We start from the raw sequence: 23,241 nt of genomic DNA, 5'->3' as shown, positions 1-23,241 counted from the left end.
GAGGAAAAAGGTGGCGGCCACAGTAGGAGAGGTTCTAGTGCTGAAAGACCTCCTGATTTACCCTTCATGGAGAAAGAGTACCATATCACTTCCTCTCCTCAAAATATCAGCCTGTCTGTTTCCTGTCTCCAGCTACTGCACTTATTCCTGGCTCCTTTGGCTTTTTGGAAGCTTCTTGTGTGCATGTATGATGATATGGAGACAGGAATGATTCTTCATTATTCTCTGCACACTCCTCTTTTAAAAAGCTAGACCTGCTCACAAAATACATATGAAGTTTAGTTGTCTTCCCTGAATAGTTGTTAATAGATATTCTAGGGTATCAGCTGTGGGTGACGTCATTGAAAATGGAAGACAAGAGAGATACGTAAGGTATTCACCAGCAGTGCCTTAAGCTTGTGTTACAAGATGTTATTTAAGAAAGTGAATGGTTCTTTTATTTTTTATTTGTTAGGATGAAGTTTTTCTCCCGACTGCCATCCAGCGAGAGTAGGTTCTCTGAGGAAGCCGATCTGGCGAAACACGTCAGAACCCGCTGCAGTGAGATAACTTCGGCCATGTCTTTTCACTAATTTAAGTTAAGTTTAAAAGTTTTTTTTAATTTTCACGATTTTGAACACGGACATTTGAGCAATTAAGTTACTTGAAATTATAGAAAATCACATGAAAAACCTCCTAACTGACTAAAGATGGAGCCCTGATAGATATTATGGAAGCACATTTAAGGGCCTGTCCCCGTTTGTGATTTCTACACCTCCTATGGTTTCTGAGCTCTGCCAGCCAGTTTAATGGTTGTTAAATTGCTTGTGTTCTAATTTTGTTTTTGTTGAGTCCTGTTTTTGCTTAAACAGGACATATAAGTGGAGTGGAGGGGTAGCCTAGTGCAGTGTTTCTCAGCTCAGTCCTGTAGTAGTTCCCCTTTGCCAGTCAGGATTTCAGGATATCCAGAAAGAATATACATAAACTTGATTTGCATACACTATCTCCAAAATACGTAAATTTATTTCAGGCATATTCATTATGGATATCCTGAAAACCTGATTGGCAAGAGGGTACTCCAAGACTGAGTTGAGGAACACTGGCCTAGTGATTAGAACTGCTGCCTCAGTACCCTGAGGCGGCGAGTTCGATCCCAGCCTGCTCCTCATGACTCTAGGAAAGTCACTTAACAGTACTCCATTGCTCCAGGTACCACAAAAGGCATAGGATGAAGTTATTTTCCCTTTTGTAAAGGAATATAAATATAAGACATTTCAGGAATGATTGCTATCTTTTCAGGCAGCCTTATGGACTAGGGATTTTTTTTAATGTTCAAATATGTTTTATTAAATTCCAACTACAATGCACAGAAACATACAAATACAGGCAGCAAAGTCATCCACCAGAACATAAATCCCCCCCCCACCCCCATCTTCCCCAACCCCTAGGAGTCCATTGCCATAGCAAAAAGTATAACGTCAATCTCACAGATTTAATAATCTACTACGAGCATGAGGCGTAAGGTCCATCCAAAAACGTTACCAGGTCTGACAGAATCGACGACCCGGACCACGGTCCAGATAAGAAGGGGGATCCCGGGACAACCAGTTAGTGAGTATTACTTTTTTCCCCAACAGCAACACTCTTGTCACGAAGGCTGTCATCCCTTTAAGTTTTGGCGTGGCTATATTATAATAGCCAAATAATGCTCTCAGCTGCGGGAGCCATCGCCTACCCCAAAGTTGTGTAGTGTATTGGCCTAGTCATTTCCAAAACTGTAGAATTTTGGGGCAGTTCCAAAGCATATAACCCAGGGAAGCATGAGCCTGAGCGCATTTCGGAAAAGTATGGTGTGGAGTGATTCCCATCCAGGATACGCGCTCTGGGGAAATGTAGAGTCACAGAACAATCTTCAATTGTAATTCCCAGTGGGTAATATTAGGAGACACCTTCTGGATGTGCTTTAGCACCCGTTGCAGCTGCTGTGCTGTTAAAGCGCATTGTAAATCTTCTGTCCATGTTGCTGCTAAAATGTCCAGATTCGGACCTGGTTGACAGACCCGGAGACCCACAAGTGGACTAGGGATTTAACTCATATTCATATTCCCAAATTCGTATCAACAATTTGGACGTGCCTTAAAAACGTATCTTTTTAGGGAATCTTTTGGAAGTTAGATATTGGATGTTTATTCATTTGTATTACTAGTCTTTGTGAACCGCATAGAACTTAATGGTATTTGCGGTATACAAGTGAGTTTTATGTTATGTTATGAAATACTTTTTTACAGAAAGGGTGGTAGATGCATGGAACAGTCTCCCGGAAGAGGTGGTGGAGACAGAGACTGTCTGAATTCAAGAAATAATGGGATAGTCACGTGGGATCTCTTAGAAAGAGGAAGAGATAATGGTTACTGCAGATGGGCAGACTGGATGGGCCATTTGCCCTTTATCTGCCATCATGTTTCTAAATTAGATTTTAAGCCTGCCAGGACAGATAGGGAAAATAATTAAGAGTACCTGATTCCTTTTCAATGTATTGAAAACTGCTATGGATGACTCTTCCTGAAAAAGGCGGTTATTAAATCTAAATAAATACAAGAATTTCTTAACACATAGGCAAATCCAAAGCAGGGCACCTGATTAAGTTTCAAGTTTATTGATTTTTAATATACCGACCATCAACGAGTATCTAGCCGGTTTACAATAAAATGCTAAAATAGAGATATAAATGATACTTAAAAGTAATGTCTATGAAGAGGAAGTGAACATTGAAGACATTGACAAGACGAACTTGAAAGTGATGATTAGAAGGGAGGGGTGGGATAAAGTTACATTGTTAGAGATAAGAAGAGGAAAAAAAAAAAGGAAGAGGGTTGAAAGGAAATGGAAAGAAAGGGAAAAAACATTAGGGATAGGATCGCTTCTTGAAAGCGGTTGGTTGATTTAAGAAGAGATATTCAAGAGTGATTGAATGCGTCTTGGAATAAAAACGTTTTTAGGTTAGTCTTAAATTTATCGATTAATTTTTCATGACGGAGATGAGATGGTATGGCAAGAAGTGTTGTAAAATGGAACCTGGCTTAATTCATAAATAAAATTCCCATCTCCCTCCATTTACCATATTAGTGTGAAGAGAGTTCCTTCAAAGGAGTACAGATCCATTTGACGAGACAAGTATAATCACAGCAATAAGAAGCTGCCAGTAAATAATAATCTTAAACCAACATTTAGGCCAATCCCCCCTCCCCCAACTATATTTCAGAAGATTTGCCTAATCCCATAATTAATTTCTGAAATTTCTTTAATCAGAATGTCTCTGCTACAATAACATTATAATTAGGGCTTCTGATTTTAGGTTTTAACTGGTAAACACCCCTTGATGTAAAAATACTGAATAGGTGTTTATTGGAAAACACGACTTCCCCTGGCATTCTGTCCTCCCAGCTTATTTCATATCCTCTGCTCAGTGTTTGGGCCTTCCCAGCACAGAAAACTCCTAAATTACACAAACATATAAATCATAATTCCACTAGACAAAGCAATGCTGCAAAACCACCAACACACAAATATTTTATACCCTCAGAGAATCCTAAATAAACATCTAAATTTACACACGGTTTCCAAAACAAAAGAAAAGGTCTAAAATTTAGCTACAAATAACTCAAAAGCAGCTCTTAGTTATGGTAAGGGAAGCTCCTTGAACAGTCAAGTACCATGGAAGATTTCACCAAGGAGCCTGGTGAAACAACATTTGCCAATGAAGGAAAATCTAACAGTAGTGTTAGCGGCTGAATAAGGAAAACATCTTTTCCTTCATTCTAGATGTCCTACACATTTTAAACACTCTATGCACCAACTCCGAAATAGGAGAGATCACCTACCAAAATCTTCAATCAAATACACTTTTTAAACAAAATATTAGTGTTATTATTGCCATCAGATATAAATATATGAGGATAAGAACAGCCTCAGAATTCCACTGGGAGTCACACAGAGAATTTCTCCAAGCTCCCTTTTTTCTATGCTTTGTAAAACCAGAGGCACCATAGTTAAAAAAATTTGAAGGAGAGAGAGAGAGAAAGAGATGGTAGCCAGTGGGAAAGAAACAGAAATGTTATGGCAGTGGAAGGAAAGATACAGAGATGGAATATGGATGGTGAGCACGGAGAAAGAAGAAGACATTAAATGGGCAGGAGACCCTGGCAGTGAGTTAACAGAAGACAAACAGAAACCAGAGCCTGGGACAGACACAATTTGAATAATAAAATGACTAGACAACAAAAGGTAGAAAAAATCATTTTATTTTCTCTTTTGTGATTATAATATGTCAGATTTGAAATGTGTATCCTGCCAGAGCTGGTGTTAGACAGTGAGGGTAAGCTAGGACCTTAACAGAGAGAAGAAATTTTTTTTTTAATTTTGTTTACACTACAGCTCCGGCATGGGGATGGAGAGAGCAAAAGGAGGCTGGGGTGGGTGAAGAGGCAACAAAATAAACCAGCCAGGATGTTTGAAAAAAACACCCTATTGGGTGGGAAAAGTGAATCAAATCGAAAAATTCAATTCAATAGGCCAAATCGAAGTGAAAATTTTTCTCCCTGAATTGGGCAGCACTAATCCAGAGGGTGGCTACTAAAATGGCCAGCGGTCTTCATCATAAAGCATATAGAGACATAGAAACATAGAAACATAGAAACATAGAAATTGACGGCAGAAAAGGGCCACAGCCCATCGAGTCTGCCCATACCAATGACCCACTCCCTGACTTCTACTCCCCTATAGATCCCACGTGAATATCCCATTTCCTCTTGAAATCCAACACGCTGCTGGCCTCAATCACCTGCTGAGGCAGCTCGTTCCAATGATCGACCACCCTTTCGGTAAAGAAATACTTCCTAGCATCACCTTGAAACTTCCCTCCCCTGATTTTCAGCGAGTGCCCTCTGGTTACCGAGGGCCCTGTAAGACTGAAGATATCATCTTTCACCTCTATATGCCCTGTGATATACTTAAAGGTCTCAATCATGTCCCCCCCTCTCTCTTCGCTCCTCCAGTGAGTACATCCGCAATTTTTTTAACCTTTCCTCATACGTGAGATCCCTGAGCCCCAAGACCATCCTGGTAGCCATACGCTGAACCGACTCAACTCTCAACACATCTTTCCGGTAGTGCGGTCTCCAGAATTGAACACAATACTCGAGATGGGGTCTCACCATGGATCTGTACAGTGGCATTATGACTTCAGGTTTTCTGCTGACAAAACCCCTCCGGATGCAGCCCATCATTTGTCTTGCCCTGGACGAAGCCTTCTCCACCTGATTGGCAGCCTTCATATCATCGCTAATGATCACTCCTAAATCACGTTCCACCGTGGTCCTGGACAAGGTTTCACCATTTAGTGAGTAAGTTCTGTGTGGATTTTTTTTGCCTAGGTGCATTACTTTACATTTTTTAGCATTGAAGCCTAGCTGCCAAGTTGATGACCACTGTTCCAATTTCTGTAGGTCTTGCATCATAAGGTCAGGAACACTGCCATTGCCTACTATGTTGCATAGTTTGGCGTCGTCGGCAAACAGTGATATTTTTCCTCTAAGCCCTTGGGTCAAATCTCCTATGAATAAATTGAATAGAATCGGCCCTAAGACGGAGCCCTGAGGTACTCCACTCGTTACTGCTGATGTTTTGGAAGGGGTACCGTTTACCATTACCCTTTGAAGCCTACCATCTAACCAATCCTTTACCCATGCAGTGAATGTGTCCCCTAATCCCATCGATTTTAGTTTGTTCAACAGCCTGCGGTGTGGGACGCTATCAAAAGCTTTGCTGAAGTCCAAATATATCACATCCAGGGACTCCCCGGCATCCAGACGACTGGTCACCCAGTCAAAGAAATCAATCAGATTAGATTGGCAGGACCTTCCCCTGGTAAATCCATGTTGGTGTGGATCTCGTAAATTTTCTTCGTCTAGAATCTCGTCGAGTCTCTGCTTGATCAGTGTTTCCATGAGTTTGCACACTATGGATGTAAGACTCACCGGTCTGTAATTTTCTGCCTCTGTTCTGCAGCCCTTTTTGTGGAGTGGAATTACATTAGCTGTTTTCCAGTCTAGGGGTACTTTTCCCGTGCGCATGGAAAGATTGAAGAGCACGGATAGTGGTTCAGCCAGAACTTCACTCAGTTCTCTGAGTACCCTGGGGTGTAGATTGTCAGGTCCCATGGCTTTGTCTACTTTGAGTCTTGAAAGTTCGTGGTAGACACTACTGGGTGTAAACTCGTAATCATGAAACAGATCATTTTGGCTGTCTCTTATCTGTAGTTGCGGACCAGCTCCTGGCGCTTCACAGGTGAATACTGAGCAGAAGTATTCGTTTAGCAGTTCTGCCTTGGTATAATCAGATTCTGCGTAGTTTCCGTCTGATTGCCTAAGGCGTACTATCCCATCTTTGTTTCTCTTCCTGTCGCTAATGTACCTAAAAAAGGATTTGTCCCCTCAATATGTATACTTTAGAACACTGTTTCTCAAACTTTTTTATTTTAGTTCTGGCACACTAAGAGCTCCTTTTATGAAGGCGTGGTAGTGGTTTAACGCGCGTAATACCGCACGCTAAACCGCCAGACGCGCTAGCCGCTACCACCTCCTCTTGAGCAGGCGGTAGTTTTTTGGGCTAGCGGGGGGGTTAGCGCGTGATTAAAAGTCACACGCGCTGAAGCCGCTAATGCGTCTTCGTAAAAGGAGCCCTAAAAGGAGCAATTGTTTTTCACAACACATAACAAATTGTAAAATTGCAAAACCAACAAAAAATTAAATGAGAGTTATTTATTAAAGTTCTTTAAGCTATACAGTATATGGGTAACTGTAACAACGGTGAAACTAAAGTAGATAGAAAAGAATTGCTAATCAATGCAATGATTGAGCTTGTTTTTGAGCGCAAATTAACTGAAAACATGTTTCGATAGTCAATAAGCAAGCACACATTTCATGATCCACTATCTGTAGTCATTCTCTTTTTCGATTTAATTTCTGTCAGAGCTGAAAATCCAAGTTCGCAAAGATAAAAAGATCCAAACGGTAACAAAGCTTCAATTGCTTTGTTGCTCAAATTAGGATAACTACTGCATAAAAAATAAAAATAAAATTACTTGCCGTTCATTTTCAAGGACCAATCACATCAAAGAATGATGCTTGTCTGGGCAGTTGAATCCTTATACACACAGATGCTCATAACATTGACAGACTCTTGCATATGTGACATACATGTCATCTATTCTAGTGTATACTTATGAAGGGAATTTTTAAAACTTAAGTAAAATTCTAGAATCTCTCATGTTACACTTGGAATCTCTTCAGGGCACACCACTTTGCCGTGGCACACAGTTTGAGAGACACTGCTTTAGAAGAAAGAGGAGAGAAAGGAGATATGATTTGAGACATTTAAATATCTCCATGGCATAAATGCACTGGTGGGTCTCTTTCAATTGAAAGGAAGCTCTGGAATGAGAGGTTGAAGAGGGATTGACCCAAAAGTAATCTAAGAAAATACTTCTTCATAGAAAGGGTGGTGGATACGTGGATTGACTTCCCAGTGGAGGCAGACACGACGAGGTTTGTAGTTGAATTCAAGAAAGCATGGGACAGGATTGTGGGATTTCTTAGGGGGAGAAGAGATAGCGGATGATCTGGATGGGCAGACTGGATGGGCCACATGGCCTTTATCTGCCCTCATTTTCTATGTAATACCAAGATAATAAATTTGGTGAGATATCAGTACTTATAGGCTATCAGGGAAATATCGTCACGTATAAATCTATCTAGTTGACTGGCTGACAGTCAACTACAAATCATTTGAGTAATGTCATACAACATTTGAAAAAGGTGACTTTTTGTATTAAAAAAAAAGTATAAAAATCATTAAACTAAACTAAAACTTACGGCCTCTTTTACAAAGCCGCGCTAGCGGATGCGCTGCGCTAACGGCCCCGAAGTCCATAGAGATTTAAAAGGCTTCGGGGCAGTTGCCCTGCAGCTTTGTAAAAGAGGCCGTTAGTTTTATAGACCAAGTCATCAATCAAGAGGAGCTCGACTCGGTAAACAATAATGTAAAACATAATGTATAAATTTGACAAGGAAAAGTAGACTGAAATAGTCTGCATAGAAATCATTATCTGCATAGAAATAAAAATGCACTGCATAGTGCCTCAAATCCATAATATTAATAATAAAAGAACAGAGGAAGCAGGTAGATACTAAAAAATAGTACAGCTGATAGTACAGACACAGGGAATCAATCAAAGGTTTGCCCTGCAACTAACCCAGGCTTCTCAACTCATTGCTTGGGACACACCTACCATTCAGGTTTTCAGGATATCCACAATGAACATATGCATGAGAGGTTGAAATATACAATATCCCACAAAAACTTTTAATATCAGAGCTGAAAGAGCAGCAGTTGTGTTATATTAGAAGACTGAATGTTCCTCTCAGGTCCTGATGCAGACCTTTCAAAACATGATCATGTTGACGACTGTGGGAACTCTTTTATAAGAGACTTCTTGCAAGCTGAGTATTAATTGCTCTTTAAAACTGCCTTGAAATTGAATACTGGAGATTAGTATGTTAACAGATTTGATCTTTGCTGGTGGAATTTAGGATTAGCATTCTTTTAGGCCTTTGCATCATCTGTGGAAGACTATTTTACGGTTTGGGGGGCAGAATGCAATTAGTAGCAATCTTCTCCTACCACAGGTAATGTGGATTTTTCTCCCCGGACTGATAATGTGGCCTTTAGAAGTTGGACAACTGGGTATTTCTCTTATAAAACATTTATTGTGGGAGGATGGGTTCCTTTTATGTTATGCTGACATGCAACAGAGACTTTCTGTTGGGATATGCCTATTTACAATTATCTCATTATATTTCTAATTTAGATCCTCATAGCTCATCGTCTAGATGGGGTACAAAATTTCAGGACGTCTTGCTGGGGGGCATGTTAATTAAAGCAGAGACTGTGCATAACAGTTACAGGAATGTCAATTTCGTATTATTCATAGAGTATATTTTTCCCAGGAACAAGCTTTTCATGCTTTATAGAGTTGCAGGTGGATTAGGGCCTTTTGGGCAGTTTTGGTCAATTATTTACAACAGATATTAGAATCTCCTATACAGTTGGCAATCTTTTTAATATTAATATTACACAATGACCGGATGGTGAGTCTGGCTATAGGGACCTCGGTCCTTAGCAAGATTGCACATTTCTGAGTGTATGTATACCAGTGATTTCTTTTATGGATAACTTGATTTGAATACTATATTGAAGCCTCTCTTTCAGAGATCACTACATATGTATTTGAGTCTTTTTACTATAACCAGCTTTTATGGCATTCAGCGTAGTGATAAAAACAGTTTAAGTAAGGCATATATAGGGCCTCTTATATCAAACTGCGCTAACAGTTTTTAGTGCAGAGAGTTGCGCTGAATGGCCCGCGCTGCTCCCGACGCTCATAGGAACTCTATGAGCATCGGGAGCAGCAGGGGCCATTCAGCGAAGATCCTCGTGCTAAAAACTGCTAGCGCAGTTTGATAGAAGAGGGCCATAGTGGGGGAAAAATATGTGCCTAACCACTGGCTCCATGAACAACCCCCTTCCCTTTTGGTACTGGAGGAACAAGCTGCACACTATAATGGTTTGGGAGGCATACGAGGCACAGAATCATTCTAAGAGGCAAAAGGTGTTTTTAATCCATTTGGGAAGCTCATCTTCAATCCATCACTCATTTAGCACATAAAATGCTGAATAGGTTTTGTACTGTGTCCTGAAGGCTTTGAGAGAGATTTTAGGGCTCTTGGTGGGGAAGGCAGAGAGGGTCATTGGGGTGGGATCTGTTCTAGGTATCTAGAGGAGCGTGGTGTAGGATAATAAGAGTGTAATATGTCCGATGCATGGGGGGAAGGGGTTGCAGCTTTTGATTATTTGTTGGTGTGAGGGATTAAGGGGTTTTTCCTCACCAATGCAACAGTTATAACATCGAGCAGCAGGGGACGCTAGCCCAAGAGGGAATGGATTATAGGTTCATGATGCACTGGGCTCAGCAGCTCAGCTGAGTCACCTTAGAGGTGGTGGAGCAATTATGCTGAGTCACAGGGGTGGACCTCAGGCAGGCCTGAGATCAATCAGTTGAAGGAACGAGAGGGAGGAGGTCCGTGAGGGAGAGAAACTCCAATTTTCCTTAGACATGGGCTCAGCCAGAAGCCGAGAGAGAAACTCCAATTTTCCTTAGACATGGGCTCAGCCAGAAGCCCTGGGAAACTAAATGCTGCCCATGGAGAGAGAGACAGACAGATGGCTTGGATGAGGTAAGCCATTGCATATTGGAGTGGGGATTCTAGTTCCAGCTCTTGCTAGGGCTAAACACTGTATTACACAAACTTGGTCAACCTTGTGTGTGAGGCAGCTGTAACAAATAAAACCTTTTGTTCATATGCAATGGGTATCCTGGCTGTACTGTACAGAATATGAGTCCATACCTCTCTTCGCAATCCAAGCCAGCCTGTTACAATTGGCTGTAAATCTGTAAATGTTTTATTGCACAAAACATTGTATATTGAATAAAAAACATTGTACAGGAGACCCTCAATATTCGTGGGGGTTAGGGGCAGAGCCGGCCCGCGAATATTGAAATATCGTGGATAACTTTCAGGACCGGCTCTGACCCACCCTTACGTCCTGGACCTTCCCCAGACCTTACCTGGTGGTCTAGCAGCAATCGTCCTATGCTTCTGCCTATGCAGAACCGTTGGGAACTCAAGGCAGCCATTTTGATGACGACTCTGCATAGGGCAGGAGTGGAGGACGATCGATCCTGTCCCGTGTCGCCACTAGACCACCAGGTAAGGTCTGGGATGCAGCATTTATTTAAAAAAAAAAAAAAAATCACGAATAACCAAATCCACGGGTACTAAAACTGTGGATTTGGAGGGGGTACTGTATATTGAATAAAAAAGATCTCACATACAATTGCCCTGAACATTTGAAGGATTTCAAATCGCACTATGCATCTTGATCACATATTAGCAGAAGAGCTGATGATTAAATTAAGTCTATTGGCTTATTTTATTAAAGAGAATTAAGCTAGGCATACTGATGTTCATTTGTTATATTTGAAAAACTTTTTCAAGTAGAATTTAGGGCTACTTTTACAGAGGCACGGTAGCAATTCTCCTGCGTCAAATGTGCCGAGCTCCAAAGGAATTGAATGGGCTCCAATACATTTGCCGTGGGGGAATTGGCAGTGGAAGGGAAGATATAGAACCCAGGCTTTTTAAAAGAAGCCTTAAGTAAGTATTAAATTGATTATTTGGCTTAATTTGAAATTGAGACAGCATTATATATTTATTAAAGATCACCTGAATATGGATACAATGGAGGTAGAACATGCAAATTCTTGCTTATTCATTGTGGGTATCCTGAAAACTTGACTGGCTAGACATTTTCCAGAGGAGTGGGTTGAGAACCCCTGCCCTAACCTATTGTATATGCCTTAACAGAAAGGATCAAAACCATGCCATGTGGAAGATCCAATCAACAATTAATGCATGCACTCTAACAAAATGTTATGACCTATTGTGGCTGCAGCATAAAAAAAAATGGTAATAAGAAAACTTTAAACGTCATCAAGTCCTTGAAGAAGGTCAAGAACAGACAGATAACAGAAGGACCGTGAAGGGCATGAATACTGAACTGGTGCTGGTCAAGGTAAGCCCATTTATCAAAAGCTGCTGAAGCTATGCTAACACCACCTGTTCAGAGAGCTTTGCCAGAAACAGCAAACTCAAGTTGTGAAATTGTTTAAATAATTTCAAAATCATGCACATGTGTTTTTAAGCACTGAGCGGGCATATTGGTTCCAGTGTCTCTGGGAGATGTACAGACTCAGTAAAGCTCTGCGATTAGTTGGTAGTATGAAGTTAGTACTGTATGTCAATCAATAAGATATGTGTCTACAAAAACGAAAATATTTATGATTGCTGGGATGTTTTTGTGGAATAAATTATCAGGTCAAATAAGATTATATAGCATGTGGAACATTCTATTTTTTAAAAAACTGCTTAAAACTAAGCTATTCATCGATGCTTACTTATGATACGGTATGACAATTATTCCCTTTACTGTAGTTGATGAACATTTGCTGAAAGTAGTTTTAAGGGTACTTTTGTTATGTCATTAGCTATATGTATGATGATTTTGGATCACTGTCTACCAGTGTGTATTTTCATGTCTCTATGTATGTTACTTTGGAAACCGCTGAGATTTTTGGCGGTATAAAATTTTTTTAAATAAATAAAAAAAATATTTTATAAAGGAAAGTAGGCACCTAATTTTCTTTATAGAATATTAGCTTAACAGGGTATATTTGCATGCATGCCAGCCATAGAGCTGGAGTGATGCTCATATCTAAGTTCTGGTGATATGTGCACAACTTACAGTACTTCTATAAGGTAACACTGTACATTTGATATTTAATAGATGGTCTCTGATCAGAAGAGCTTACAATCTAACTTGGACAGACAGACATGACATATAGGTTGGGCTAAGGTCTTTTTCTCAACTCTGTATATGTGATAATATTCTTTTTCACAGCAAAAATGTTATCTCTGCAGACACTAATTCACAGTTTTGAGAAAAGCAAAACCAAGCATTGGTGAAAATATCTTCTAGATAGAATAATTGCCTGTGACATTATGAGTGAATTAATGGAATTCACTTACCAAAAAATTACGCTAAGCCCCCTTTAGAGTTATGCACTAGTAGAGTTAGGTGCTATGTCTTGACTTTCAAGTTCAAGTTTATTAAAATTTGATATACCGCTTATCAATATGATTACAAAGCTAAAATTAAAAGGTAATCACAATAACCGAGACAGACTAACACATATACTGTATAAGGAAAAAGGGGAGAGAAGTACAATAGTCAGTAGGAAAGAGAGACATCAAAAGGGAAACACAATAGGAAGGGTATTAAAATCCTACAAGATAGGAGAGGCATAATATGGTATTATCTGTCAAATGCATCAGTGAATAAAAATGGTTTTAGGTTTGATTTAAATTTTGTTAAGAGAGGAATCTTCCCGAAGATATAAAGGCATGGAGGGGCATAATAAAAAAAAACATCTAAGTCCCCTTTTGGCCTAAGGCCTTAAACATTGAAAGTAGAAGCAGGGAAAATGTCCATTATCAAAAAAAACATCCAAAAGAAGTTTTTTTTTGATAATGGCCTGCCTCTACGTTCAGCTGTTTAAACGCCCAGACCACCACTACGTCTAAACTTATACCATATAATCAATCTAAAAAAAGCCTAAGCCCCAAACGACAAAAACAAGGGCTTTTAGGCAAAGGAGGAGCCAGTCCTTCGCCTAAAAGCTGGATTCTGTAACCGTTGTCTGTCAAAAACAACACCGGTTACAGAATCCATCCCCCCCACGACTTCGGGGCAAGAGGGAGCCCAAACCCTCTTGCCCCGCGATCCCCAACCCCCACCGAGGACATCAGGGCAAGAGGGAGCCCAAGCCCTCTTGCCCAGCGGCACCCCGACCTTCCCCGACTCGATGGGGCAAGAGGGAGCCCATGCCCTCTTGCCCCGCGATCCCCAACTCCCACCGACGACATCGGGGCAAGAGGGAGCCAAAGCCCTCTTGCCCCGCGGCACCCTGACCTTCCCTGACTCGATGGAGCAAGAGGGAGCCCAAGCCCTCTTGCCCCGCAAACCCCAAACCCCACCACCGGGCCAAATCCATTGGGGCCAGGAGGGAGCCCAAGCCCTCCTGGCCTATGACCCTCTCTAACCCCCACTAAAATATGGGCAGGAGGGATCCCAGGTCCTCCTGCCCTCGATGCAACCCCCCCCCCCAATGATGTCAGAGAAAGGGCGGAACCGCCGGAAGAGGAAGCAGCGCAGCAGGGCTCAGAGAAGGGGCAGGACTGCCGGCAGAGGAAGCAGCTGGGCTCACTGGCATCCGGAAACAAGGTAGACAGCTTCTCCATGGGGGGGGAGGCTGTGGGGGTGCGAGCGGTTCTTCGGGTGGGAGTGCGAGCGGTCCATCGGGGTGGGAGTGCGAGTGGTGGGGGTGCGAGCGGTCCTTCCGGATGATGAATCGGGCGTCGGGGGGGGGGGGGGCATCAGGCTTTCAGGATGGGGACAGGACTTCAAGGGGGAGAGGAGAGTCGGGGTGGCCGAAAGTAGAGTCGGGGTGGCCAGAGGAGAGTCGGGGCAGTAAATGGAAAGTTGGGGCGGGTGAAAGGAAAGTCGGGGCAGCCAGAGGAGAGTCGGGGCGGCATGCGCTGTATACCCGTGAGCGCGGTATATAAAAATTTCTTTACATAAATTTGTGTTTCCCGCGCGCTATACCCGTGTGCGTGTTTTACACGGGTGCGCGTTATCTACGTGAAAATACGGTAATCCCCGAACTCAAGGAAGTGCTATGGATGATCTGGGACAGCCTGTCACGGGGATCAATTGACAAGGCTATTAAGATCTTCTCAAAGTGACAAGTGACTGAAAGCCTGTATTAAAGATAGGGTGGACACAGAGCAAGGTACTTTACGGCTTAGCCCCTAAATATATAACAGACCTTTTCTCCTTCACAACCAACAGATTCAGGAGAACCTCACATCCAAACTTTGTTTCTCCACCGGTTAGAGGTTGTAAATTTAAAAGTCATCACCAACATCTTTTCTCACATCAAGCAGAATTATGGGGTAAAGACCTGGTACAACTGCTCGTGCCTACTACTTATAGGGAATTCAAGAAACGCCTAAAAACATACCAGTTCCTGAAGTACTTAGGTAACTGACCTATACAATCTTAGTCCTCAACAAATGATCTTTAGAACTGTTATTCACTAATTCTGAACTTTGTTTATTCCACTCGATCTGTAATACCTTTTAATCATTGTAAACCACATAGAACTTCACGGTCTTGCAGTATATAAACTGTTGTTATTATTATTATTATTCATTCACAGTGTGAAGTTCTAACACATTTTTTATCTGTATTGTTTGAATGACATTATTTTATTGTGCTTTAGCACAAATATTTTTAATGTGCAAAAATGGCTAGGTAGTAACGCTAAAACATTAATAACTTCAACATAGCTTAAGATAATTAAATATTTAACAGTAATACAAGAGGAGACTGAGAGGGGACATGATCAAAACATTCAAGATAATGAAGGGAATAGACTTAGTAGAGAAAGAAAGATTGTTCACCCTCTCCAAGGTAGAGAGAACGAACTCTCTAAAGTTAAAATGCACAAACGTAAGGAAGTTCTTCTTCACCCAGAGAGTGGTAGAAATCTGGAACGCTCTTCCAGAGGCTGTTATAGGGAAAGCACCCTCCAGGGATTCAAGACAAGGTTAGACAAGTTCCTGCTGAATCAGAACGTACACAGGTAAGGCTAGACTCAATCAGGGCACTGGTCTTTCACCTAAGGGCCGCCGCATGAGCGAACTGCTGGGCACGATGGACCACTGGTTTGACCCAGCAGCGGCAATTCTTATGTTCTTAAATAAGTACATAAAATTTCTCATTAAAATTCAAAGCAGTTGCTGAGAAAATGGCAAATAGGAAGTCACCTTTTTTTTTTTTTTGCCTCGCCCTGTAGAATCCAGGAGCAAATGTACACTTCACCTAGATGCTACCCATGTGTATACCCACCTGCAAACTATCAAACAGGCACACAATTACAGAATGCTTAAGCAGCATATACGTGCATATATGTATACACCTGTGTGTAACTGGTGTGATAACATTAGTGCCTGGATTATAGAACTCAACTCCTAAGGGCATTATGGTCTGAGAAACAGAAGCTTCCATAATTTGTAGTAGAGATTTATCAACAATATCAATACGCATTTTCATGAGCCCAAAAGAAGAAAGACTAAAATGTATCAAACGAATCAAACGCTCAGCAATCCAATGAATATCAGAATTCTACCAGAAAAAAAGTCAGTTCATAAAAATAAATAAAAAAATAAAAGCCACCACCCTGGGAACACAATGCAGACAAAACCTTACTGGTGAGAAACATGGCTGAAATACTAGCAATCTTATAAAAAAATGTTGGCGAGATACAGTCCTATCAATAGATGGTTCTTTAACCCTTTGTTTGGCATTGTTGCTCAGGCGCCTAGAGCCTGGGCCAATCAGACCTTAGATTAAGTGGGGATGGGCGGACCCGCTATGCCTAAGGCCTGATTGGTCCAGGCTTCTAGAGCCAGGGCCAATCAGGCCTTAGGCTTTGGAAGGATGGGCCGGGAAGGGGCGTGCCCGCCTCATTTAGACGAGACGGGCCTGCCGGCTAGACGGGCAAGTCCCGTCTGGCCAACAAGGAAAGGTTAGTTTGGTTGGGGGGAGGTTTGAAAGCTGTTAGTGCGGGGGGTGGGGGGTGCGGAGGGGTGCGTCTTCCGGCAGGAGGGATTGGGCACCCTCCTGCCAGCGATCGGTAGTGTCGGGGGGGGGCATCTTCTGGCAGGAGGGATTGGGCACCCTCCTGCCAGCAATTGGACAGGCAGCCGCGGCCTGCTATACTCATAGCAGCAGAGAGATCCCTTGCCGCAATAAGTATAGTGGCCACGTCTACTTACATTGTAGACCAGCATTTTGTTTGCCTACATTGTAAGCGTCTCTTCCTCTACTAGGGAGACGCGTAGGGCCGCCTAGGTTCGCCTAAGGCCCTTAGGCGAGCTTAGGTGTCTTGCGGGCCTCGCCTTCAATATAGGCGGCCTGCCTGGGGAGCATTTGTTTAAAAAACGTGCATCCCGATTGGCTGATTAGACAGCTGTAGGACGCCTACAGCTGCCTAAAATCGGGACGCACTTTGTAGAATCAGGGCTTAAGTGTCCCCTAGTCTTTGTAATTTTTGACGAAGTAAAAAATCGATCCACTTGTACCTGTTCTACACCACTCAGGATTTTGTAGACTTCAATCATATCTTCACTCAGCCATTTCTTTCCCAAGCTGAAGAGCCCTAATCTCATAAGAGAGGATTTCCAGCCCCTTTATCATCTTGGTCGCTCTTCTAGTTCCGCTATATCTTTCTTGAGATAAAGCAACTAGAATTGAACACAGTACTCCAAGTGAAGTCACACCATAGAATGTTAACCATGCCTTTTAAAATAATTCCTAGCATCTTGTTGGGGTTTTTTTGTCTGCTGCTGCACATTGGGTGGAAGGTTTCATCATATTGTCTTCAATGACACCCAGATCTTTATCTTGGGTGCTAACCCCGAAGGTGGACCTTAGCATCTGCTAACTATGATTTGGGTTATTCTTCCCAGTGTGCATCACTTTGCTTTTGTCCACATTAAATTTCATCTGCCACTATAAAGATGTTTGGGTGTGTAGGGAGAGCAACTACTAATAGGAAAAAGGTGGAAGTTGCCTTCCTGTAAGACTCTGGAGAGTCCTCATGTAGGGTACTGGACCCTCAAAAGGAAGTAATCATTCCTGACTCTATGAAGTTATAACGTTTTGAGACTGTTTTTTTTGGTCTAACACTGAGTTTGTAGACATTTCTGATTATATGATGAACTCTAAATTTGTTTTCATGTTCACAGGAACAATTTTTCAATATCAACTTGTCTGGCCTCCTGAAGCAGCCATTGCCAAACATGATGTCAGAGCCTCATACTACACATACAGTAAGACAAGATAAGCTTGTTTTTTGAATCTCATTTATAGTTCAGTAACATGTTTCACTCATAAACGGTGCCACGCTTTTTAAGTGTGCTATAATTAGAGCATTATAGAAGGCTGGGCGGGATGGAGCAGTTCAATACTGAAGGGGGGACTTCTTCTTGATAAAGCCTTTGGCGAAACATGTCAGAGCAGATAAGTCCCTACCTGACGATTTAAGATCAACTAGTAGCGACTCATGCAATCAGCTAGCATGAAAGCTAAGTAAAAAGTTTCTTTGAACATTTGAATACTTGAACTTTTGAATCAGAAAAATTTTAGAAGCTTATTTATTGCACAAAGAAAAGCACTTTAGACACGTATGAGCACAATCATAAAGGTTTTATAAAACAAGTCTGATGAGGATGAACTTGCCATGAAATATCGCAGCCGAAGAATCGGTGATGGGTCAAAAGCACGCGAGGACAAAGGCGCGTCGACAACCGAGCGCAGAAAACTGAGCGCAGCGCCAAAGGAAAACCGTATTTTAAAGGGCTCTGACAGGGGGTGTGGGGGGGAACCCCCCACTCTACTTAATAGGGATCGCGCTGCCTCACGCTGCCATGCCTAAAAAACAGGGAGAAAGTTAAGTTTCCAGTATAATGAAGGGGGGTTACAACCTCCCAAACCTTCCACAATGCCAGCTCGATCTCTATTAAGTAAAGCGGGGGGGGGGGGGGGGGGGGGGGGGGTTCCCACCAACACCCCCCATCGGAGCCCTTTAAAATACGGTTTTTCTTCGGCGCTGCGCTCAGTTGTCTGCACTCGGTTGTCGGCGCGCCTTTGTCCTCGTGCGCTTTTGACTATGAACTGAAGAATTAATTGGCTGGTGATTGGCACATTCTGAAGGCATAGAGGGGCATAATCGAAAGGGACGTCTAAGTCTGTTTACGTCCATCTCGCAAGTCATCCAAAGTAAAAAAACAGCTTAAGACACATTTTCGAAAGATACATCCAACTTTTTTTCGTTTCGAAAATCGTCTAATTATACGTCCTGCCGATCTGATCGTCTAAGCCACTAAATCGTCTATCTTTATACCACATTTTCGTCCAACTTTCCGTCCAAGTCCAAAACGCCTAGAACAATCCCTGTTGGACTTGGGAGGGGTCTGCAAAGTGATGGACTGCACACCCAGACATGCCACCTAACTAGTGGGGTACCTTACAGGGCACTGCTTTGAACTTCACAAAATGGGTGCCATGTCTTCTCCTCCCTACAGCTCCCTTATAGGTTACGGTGAGCCCCGCAGACCACCTCCAGAATCTCCTAGACCAGGGGTGCCCAATAGGTCGATCGCGATCAACTGGTAGATCGCCAAGGCAAAGTGAGTCGATCGCAGAGCCCATCCCGGGCTCCATGATAGACTCACTTTGTCTTGGCGATCTACCGGGCTGATCAGCCTTCCTCTCTCCGAAGTCAATTCTGCCGTCGAAGAGGAAGTTCTGGCCAGCCAATCAATGCCTGGCTGGGCCGGAACTTCCTCTCTGACAGCAGAATTGACGTCAGGGAGAGGAATGCTGGTCGGTCCTATGCAGGGAAGCAGGGAGAGCTTGGGGCAGCGGCGGCGGCGGCAGCTTTGGGGCCTGTTATTGGATGGCAGCGGTGGCTTGGGGGCCTGTTCCCCGATGGCAGCGGCAGTGGCTTGGGGGAGGGCAGGGAAAAAGAAAGAAAGAGGGCAGGCAGGGAGACAGAAGGAAAGAAGAGAAACAGAAAAAAAGGGGGCATGAAGAGAGAAAAAAGAAATGGAGGCAGGGAGAGAGGAAGAAAAAGTTGGGGGAGGGAATGAGGTCTGGAGGAGAGGAAGCATACAGGCTGAAAGAAGGGAAGAAAGATTGGATGCACAGTCAGAAGAAGAAAGTGCAACCAGAGACTCATGAAATCACCAGACAACAAAGGTAGGAAAAATGATTTTATATTAAATTTGGTGATCAAAATGTGTCTGAATTTATATCTGCTGTCTATATTTTACACTATGGTCCCCTTTTACTAAACCGCAATAGCGGTTTTTAGCGCAGGGAGCCTATGAGCTTCGAGAGCAGCACTGGGCATTCAGCGCAGCTCCCTGTGCTAAAAACTGCTATCGTGGTTTAGTAAAAAGGGAGGGGGGTATTTGTCTATTTTTGTATAGTTGTTACTGAGGTGACAGTGCATAGTCATCTGCTTTAACCTCTTTGAAAAAATCCCGGAATAGGAATAATAATTAACATTTTCTATGCGTACAGTGTGCTTTGTGGTTTTTTAAAAATTTTATTGTTGGTAGATCATTTTGACTTGGTCATTTTAAAAGTAGCTCGCAAGCCCAAAAACTGTGGGCACCCCTGCCCTAGACCCACATATCTACCACCCCAATAGCCCTTATGGCTGCAAGAGCCACTTATATGCAGGTACAAAAGGGTTTTGGGGGTGTATAGGGGAGTGCACATGTTTAAGTATCAATGCAGTGATTACAGGGGCTTATGAGCATGGGTCCTCCTCTCCATAAGTCCCTAACCCACCCCCAAGATGACTTAAGCTGCCTCTGGGCTGGACTAGGCTTTCCTATGCCAGGCGGCCAGGTGATGATGGTCTGGAGGCTGAATTTTAAAGTTGTGATTAAAATTTTATGGGGGTGGGAGGGTTGGTGATCATTGGGGTAGTGTGTGGGGGTCTGTTTTATGTGTTTGCAGTGCTTATCTGGTGACTTTAGGTGGGTCTAGGCTCTATTGTAAAACTTTTGGTTATACATGCTGTACGACTATGTCTAAGCCGGCCCACGTCCCGCCCAACTCCCACCCTCGACACGCCTCCCGAAACGCCCCATTTAGCTTTGGTCATTCAGCAGCACTATGAAGTCCTAGTCGTTTAGAAATACGTCCTCCACCCAGTTTTATTATCGGCACTTGGACATTTTTGAGAAATGTTCGTCCAAGTGCCGACTTAGGCCGGTTTTTGGACGTTTTTCTCTTTTGATTATAAGCCCCGTAACATTAAAATTCACATTTAAGTTATTAATAGTGAATGGGTTAAAGACTTATAAGTTGCTTTATATGGAAAGTAATTAGAGCACAGACATTCAGACCAAAAGGTTTGCTCACACTTATGGTCGTACCTATGATCTATGATCCTATAAGAAAAGTTATTATATTACATTTTTTCCATTCGTTTAAGTTGACTAGTGGCATGTTTCTAGTCAAATTAAGTCTGCGGGATATTGTTAGGTCACCTTCAAAAGAATAAACAGGACAGGATCTATCTAGAGTGGCTACCAAAACAGTCAGTGGTCTAAGCCAGTGGTTCCCAACCCTGTCCTGGAGGACCGCCAGACCAATCGGGTTTTCAGGCTAGCCCTAATAAATATGCATGGAGCAGATTTGCATGCTTGTCACTTCCATTATATGCAAATATCTCTCATGCATATTCATTAGGGCTAGCCTGAAAACCCGATTGGCCTGGTGGTCATCCAGGACAGGGTTGGGAACCACTGGTCTAAGCCATAATGCATATGGCGACTGACTTAAAGATCTAACTTGCCAGGGATCTCAAAGTCCCTCCTTGAGGGCCGCAATCCAGTCGGGTTTTCAGGATTTCCCCAATGAATATGCATGAGATCTATGTGCATGCACTTCTTTCAATGCATATTCATTGGGGAAATCCTGAAAACCCGACTGGATTACGGCCCTCAAGGAGGGACTTTGAGACCCCTGAACTATGCATACTTTAGAAGAAAGATAGAGGGGCCGGATATTTGATGGAGACATTTAAATATTTCCATTGCAATAATACACAGGAAGTGAACCTCTTTCAACTGAAAGGAAGCTCTAGAAAGAAGGGGCACAGGATGAAGGTAAAGAAGGGGTATAGAAAGGGTAGTGAATATATTGGACAGCTGCCCAAAGGAAGTGGTGAATTTGAGGACTATATTTGAATTTCAGAAAGCCTGGGACAAGCACATAGGACCTTTGAGGGAAAGGGAGAGATTGCAGAAATTAGTAGAATGAATGAAGAGACAGAAAACTACCTCAAACTAGACAGAAAGTTACCTCAAATAGCAACATAAGCTCTGTGGACTTTAAGGAATAAAATTAAAATAGCTATATTTGGGGCTGAGAATCTTTCTTTTGCTGCTGCTCTGCAGCAGAACTAATTATAGATGCCTTAGAATTTCTCTTCACCTTCCACTGGATTACTATTTAGACAAAGAAAGCTGCCAAGCAATCAGAAGACAGATGAACTTGCAAGGACCTCTGGTCACTTAGCTGTGATTGCACCTCCTGGTTTACAAATGAGTTTAGCTGTACAGTGTCTGTGAAAGATTGGAAGGCACTTAAAAGAAACATGCTATAAAGAAGCACAACGCTGAATATTCAACAGTCAGTAGCTGACCTCAGAAGGAACTTGAGGCATTCCTGTTGACTGCTGACAAGCTTCTAAGCTATCACTGAATGACAGCTCCCAGAATGCATCTCCCTCTAAACCCGCCATTGCTCTGATGTTTTTGTCAGTTGAGGGCCCACTAGGGCAATGTGAGCAGTTTAAAAAAAAAAACCAAAGTAACTGGGAAACAGAAATATCCTTAATCCTGGCATAGTGCTTGGTAAAAGAATAAACACACATTCTTTTACACATGCCTAAATACTTTATAGGCAGCATTTTCATTTCATTCTAGCATCCTTAAGATAGAATATGTTTAGTTTTGTCAAAATAAACTGGTTAGTGTATTTAAGATGTAAATCAGCCATATTATATAATAATATGTAAACTGCTTTGGTTGTACCACAGAAAAGTGGTGCATCAAATCACTTACCCCTTACCCTTACCACACTACAATCCGTCTTATATAGTCAACGAGATAGCGTGCCGGCCCTACTCAAGCTTCCTCCAATGTTTAAGAAGGATTGCATGGGACATACCTAGCCTTCAGATACTGGACTAGGACTAGGGGGGCGGCATGGATTTACTAAGGGGAGATCATGCCAATCCAACCTGATCAGCTTCTTTGACTGGGTGACGGGGAAGCTGGATATTGGGGAATCCCTGGACATCGTGTACCTGGACTTTAGCAAAGCATTCGATAGCATACCACACCGCAGGTTGCTGAGCAAGATGAGTTCTATAGGATTAGGTGACACATTGACGAAATGGGTGGGGAACTGGCTTGGAGGTAGGCTTCAAAGGGTAGTGGTAAACGGCACCCCCTCCGAAATGACGGAGGTGATCAGTGGAGTGCCACAGGGCTCAGTCTTGGGCCCGATCCTATTCAACATCTTTATAAGGGACCTGGCAGAAGGGCTTCGAGGTAAGATAACATTATTCGCCGATGACGCCAAACTAAGTAATGTAGTGGGCAAATGCACAACGGACAAAGATTCAATGCCCAACAACATGATGCACGACCTACTCCTACTGGAGCGCTGGTCTAGGACCTGGCAACTCAACTTCAATGCCAAAAAATGCAAAGTTATGCACCTGGGCAGCCAAAATCCATGCAAGTCCTATACCCTTAATGGCGAGATCCTAGCAAAAACGGTAGCAGAACGAGACTTGGGGATAATCGT

At 42.7% G+C, this 23,241-nt stretch overlaps 1 protein-coding gene across 3 annotated transcripts in view; it reads right to left on the bottom strand.

Annotated features, from left to right (window-relative positions):
- Window positions 1-23,241, bottom strand: part of FKBP1B (FKBP prolyl isomerase 1B) — a 142,099-nt gene that overhangs the window by 6,700 nt on the left and 112,158 nt on the right. The gene's annotated exons all lie outside the window — the stretch shown is intronic.

This window comes from Geotrypetes seraphini, chromosome 3, assembly GCF_902459505.1.
Source record: "Geotrypetes seraphini chromosome 3, aGeoSer1.1, whole genome shotgun sequence".
NCBI classification, from domain to species: domain Eukaryota; kingdom Metazoa; phylum Chordata; class Amphibia; order Gymnophiona; family Dermophiidae; genus Geotrypetes; species Geotrypetes seraphini.
The sequence above is the reverse complement of the archived record's forward strand: the minus strand, read 5'-3'. Positions and strand labels throughout refer to the sequence as shown.